Genomic DNA, 5,079 nt, shown 5'->3' with positions numbered 1-5,079 from the left:
TGGGTTTGGAGAGCTTCTGGTTTGGTGAACTCATTTGGTGCTGGGGAGGTGGCACTTCCAGGGATGGCATGGGAGCCCCGACCTCTCTGCCCCATGGTGTGCTCTGTGCGTCTCTTGCATTTGGCTGTTCCTGTGTTCTTTTCTTTGTAATAAACCAGTAAGAGTAAGTAAGTGTCAAGCACTTTGCGTCTGTCACCTCTTACTTTTTCAGCAACACTGTGTGGCAGATAATGTCCTCATTTTGCCGGTGACAAAATGAGATTGATGCATTGAGTAACTTGCTCAAGGTCACATAATAAGTGGAATTCAAGCTCTGACTCCGAAGCCTGTGCTTCTAACCAGCATGCTGCATACACGGCCTCTTTATTTGTTAAGAGTTTTGGTGTCTCTAGGGCCTGACACCAAGTTGGTCGTTGTGGCCTAGAGCTGTTATAACGGAGCTTTTAGCAGCCCTGCTGAGAACAAAGCCAGCACCCTGGATTGGCAGGGCAGGGGCTGTTCCTGCTGGGAGCTGCAGGCCACTCCCTGTGGCCCTTGGCTGATCTTGCTCATCCACTCCCTCCCTCATTCAGTAGTTCCGGAGTGCCGCCTCTGTGTGGAGGAGAAGGAGGCAGCCTTCCAGCCCAGGTGGGGCCTGCAGGTACACACAGGGAGAGGCAGCTGTGCACTGAGCTGTCTGTAGGCTGGGACAGTGTGGCTCCAGAGGTGGCGATAGAATGCTCTGGGACTGCAGAGGGAGCATGTGCTTCTGAAAGGGAGGAAGGGGCAGGCACCACAGAGGAGGTGTACTTGAGTTGGACTTTGATGGAGGAGTTGGATTTCCACAGTGGAACTGAGCAGCTGAGGCTTTCTCTGCAGCTGAATATTACAGCCAGCCAGCCTCAAATGTTCACCTTTTCCTGAATTCTCTTTTTTAGGACAGTGCAGTAAGTTTTCAACAGAGATAAAGCAGTCACCTCCATGTCATTCATGTTCTGCAAATCCTGTGTGTAGTTTTCGATGCTTAGCAGATGGGGGCAGCCTGGGCCATAAGAGAAGAGCCTGTGTGTCCACCTGTTGGGACATCAGTCAGGTGTGGCACAGGGCAAGGATCACTGCCTGCCCCTGAGGAACTCAATTGTACTTTTATGTGGAGAGGACAAAGAAAGCTGTTGTACAGGGGGCAGGAGACATTTCACCTGCAAAGCAAGGCACAAAATACATAGTCTGTGCCCTGCATGAGAAACCTAACAGAACTGTGTGCTGATTCCCACCCCTGCCTCCCCTCCTGAGAGCTAACCGTCCATTGTACCATGGTGGAAGGCATTTCTGAAGCCTCTGCAATCGGAGTGATCTGTTACTTGCCCATTGAGCTTTAGGGGCAGCAACCACGTGGTGTGGCTGAAACACAGGCCTTGGCCAGACCTGGTTGGGCATGTTGGTTCTGCCACTGATTGTGAATTACAAAACCTTGGAGAAGTCATTGTCTTTCTCTGTACCTCTCATGTGAGATGAGGAACACTGTGGCCATTGCAGAAAAGCAGATAGGTGGAGTGAGTATGAAGTGCTTTGTGTGTGTGTGTCATACGGTGAATGAAATGGCACTGATTGGCATTATTGATAGTAATAACAGGTTTAGTTCAGGAACAAAACTGGTAAAGTAAGCCAGGTGTGGTGACTCACGCCTGTAATCCCAGTACTTTGGGAGGCCGAAGCTGGCGGATCATGAGGTCAGGAGTTTGAGACTAGCCTGGCCAATATGGTGAAACCCCATCTTTACTAAGAATACAAAAATTAGCTGGGTGTGGTGGCATGCCTGTAGTCCCAGCTACTTGGGAGGTTGAAGCAGGAGAATCATTTGAACCCGGGAGGCAGAGGTTGCAGTGAGCCGAGATGGAGTCACTGCATTCCATCCTGGGCGACAGAGTGAGACTCCATCTTGAAAAAAAAAGAAAACCTGGTAAAGTGTTTTACCCAGCCTAGGTAAATGTGGTAGAGCCAAATTAAAGCTTAGAAAAAGATGACTTGAGAACTAGCCCAGCAGAGGAATCAGGCGGGATGTGTTGTTACTGAGTAAGTGAAATTTGCACCTGCTTTCTCCCAGGCCTCGTTGAGTCGTGTACAACAGAGAGCTCAGGTGTTGGGGGGCAGTTGACTGGTTGAAGAATGCATTGCTATTATGTGAGGAACATTGGCCTTTGAAAAAGCAGAACTGGATCCACGTTCTTGCCTGGTAACTGTAACTATCATCTAGATTGTAAAGGGGAATACAGTTCACTGAAAAATTCTTATGACAGTGGGGAAAGGATTGCGGTGTCTGCATTGGGTGACAGAGTGAGACTCCGTCTCAAAAAATAAAAATAAAAGAAGAAGAAGAAGGGGGAAGGGAAATGGCTGGGCTGACTCATAGGGAAGAGGCCCTACAGCAGCCGTAAGACCTTGGCCACTTGGGTGGAAAAGAAGGAAGGAAAAGATTCACCCATGGCGGTGACCTGGACTGCAGAAATCACACTAAACAGTCCACATCCTGGAGCCTGGCCATCCCATTTGCTTCTCTTCTCCTTGGGTAGAGGGTGTGGGGAGTTTTCTACCCTGGAGGCTGAGCAGTGCAGCTTCTAACCAGGGTAGGCATTTGTCTGTACTTGAGAATACAGACAGCATTCTCATAAGCAGCCCAAATACTCCTGAACAGCTTTTTGTAAAGTCTGGCAGGGCGGGGCAGAGGGTCATTTTGACTCATAGGTACCATTTCCACTTTCACTGCTGATAACTGTGTTACAGATTAAAATTTTGTTTTTGATACTGAAGAGGGCTTAAGAGAGTGAGCTATTATGGCATATCTAAGTCTGCTAAAATAGAACCACGGGGTAGTGTAGGGAAATTTCTTCTAAATTATGGATCATATATGGTGAACGTTAGAAGCCGTGTACACCTAAGTTGAAAAATCAAAACATGTCTTGTATTTGGGTGACCCCAATAAGTCTGGATCCCACTGCACCTTGTGTGAACACAGGATGCTGAGGCGTAGAGATCAACAGGCTTTTTCTGGACAACTTGCGCTTCTCCTTTGGGGTAAAGTGGGGTGGCAGTAGGAGTGCACAGCTGTTGGGCCCCTAATATTTGTCAGCTGGTTTACATGTGGGATTCCATTTAATGCAATCTTGGAGGTAAAATTATTTTATTGAAGATGAAGATAGTCTTAGAGAAGTTAAGAAAATTGTTCAAGGTCACGTCATTTGTTTTGTTTTGTTTTGAGGCAGAGTTTTGCTCTTCTTGCCCAGGCTGGAGTGCAATGGTGTGATTTTGTCTCACCATAGCCTCTGCTTCCCAGGTTCAAGTGATTCTCCTGCCTCAGCCTCCCGAGTAGCTGGGATGACAGGCATGCGCCACCACGCCAGGCTGATTTTGTATTTTTAGTAGGGACGGGGTTTTTCCATGTTGGTTAGGCTGGCCTTGAACCAACCTTGGGTGATCCACCCAACTTGGCCGCCCCAAGTGCTGGGATTACAGGTGTGAGCCACCACACCTGGCCAAGGCCATGTAATTTCTTAAGTGGAAAGATAAAGTACTTGATGAACTCAGAAGTTTGACTTCAAGGCCCTTGATCTTTCCATAACACGTGGTTCCTTCCCTGGTTGGTCAGAGTGACTGAAGAACTCAAGGAAGCTGTGTTTTGTGGAAAGAAGACCTGAGGGGTGTATGGTCTTTCCAGGCTTGGAATCTGCCATGCTGGGCTTCTGAATTGTATAGCTTGGCCATATAGAGAGAAGCCCCTCATTGAAGACTTATTCTTTCGGGGAAATAAGGGAAGGCTGCCCACATGACATAGGCAGAGGCGACTTTCTCAGAGCTGCTGTGGCAAGGGAGTCAGCACCGTCACTTGCGTGTGGCAGAGACTGACATGCAAGTGAGTGGCGCATGAGGAGTGGGGAAACTTCAGGATGGAAAAGAATGGCTCCCAGTGGAAGCTGTTGTGGGGGCTGGAGGTGGCTGTGCAGAAGTGGGGTGTCCTATGTGATTGGTTAGGGGTGTATTTGGCTTTCTCTGAATAATCCTAACTGGAAACGGGCCAAAATTAGGGTGGCTGTCAGTTTTGAGTCAAATCCTGGCCACGTGGGACAGAGTTGTGGTTTAGTTTCTGGGTTGTTGAGAGAGAGCAGTCTGGCTTCCTGTCTGATGTGCTAGCCTGGCTGGTCTCCTGGCTGTTTGTTGTAGATAGGGGATTAGTTTCCTGGGTGGGCAGCTACAGGTTGTGGTCTGAGTTCTGTCTTTATACATATGATCAGGCATGGTCTGTTTGTATATTCAGTCCCTCATTGTTCTTGTCAGTAAAAATATCAAATGACAAATTGGATACATTGGGAACTTTTTAGATGTCTGTGTCCCCTGGAGGAAGTTTTCACGTTCACATTTAATCAGAATGAATATAAACAATTGGGCCATTTATCTTGAAGATTTAAAATAGGAAATCTTCAACAATACTACCTCGGCGCCATTGCCTCTCTGTCCATCGTTGGGGAATTTGTTTTTATCCACCACTGGCTCATCGTCCGCCAGTTTGTGGTTGATCCATTTCTATACGTCTTGCCTTGTGTGCATCTCATTGTTTGCTAGTGTTAGCTTTCCCCTTCGTCAGTGTAGTTTATTTGTGTAGCATCTGTTGGTAGGAAGTTACTTGTGAAATTTGTGAATGGAAGGGTCCTTGGAGGTCTGCCAGGTCAGCCCAGTGATTTTCAAGGTAAACGGAAATACAGGGAAATGTTTCAGCTTTTTTGGTGGCAAAACCAGGAATAGAAAGCAGTATTCTTTGTGCCACAATGTCATTGAAAGACAGCTCAGTGTGGGCCTAAAATGGAGAGTAACTTTCATTTATCTCTGCTTCTGACTCTTGTTATCAGACATTTTAAATTGACTTTAATGTGTTAGGAGAAATATGAAAAGTCCTGACTTGTTTACATATAAGGTACTTCTTTGCCTACTCATTTGGTTGTTTTTTTCAACAGGATTGAAAAGACATTGTTATAAACTGAATGTTTATGTCTCCCCCAGATTCTTGTACTGGAGCCCTAACTGCCAGTGTGATGGTATTAGGGGGTAGGA

General features: G+C 47.0%; 1 pseudogene; it reads left to right on the top strand.

Annotated features, from left to right (window-relative positions):
* The window catches only part of LOC105512043, a 104,752-nt pseudogene that overhangs the window by 2,043 nt on the left and 97,630 nt on the right, over positions 1-5,079 (top strand).

The sequence above is a fragment of the Colobus angolensis genome, unplaced genomic scaffold (assembly GCF_000951035.1).
Source record: "Colobus angolensis palliatus isolate OR3802 unplaced genomic scaffold, Cang.pa_1.0 Scaffold209, whole genome shotgun sequence".
Lineage (NCBI taxonomy): Eukaryota > Metazoa > Chordata > Mammalia > Primates > Cercopithecidae > Colobus > Colobus angolensis.
This window is presented reverse-complemented; position numbering and strand designations above follow the sequence as displayed.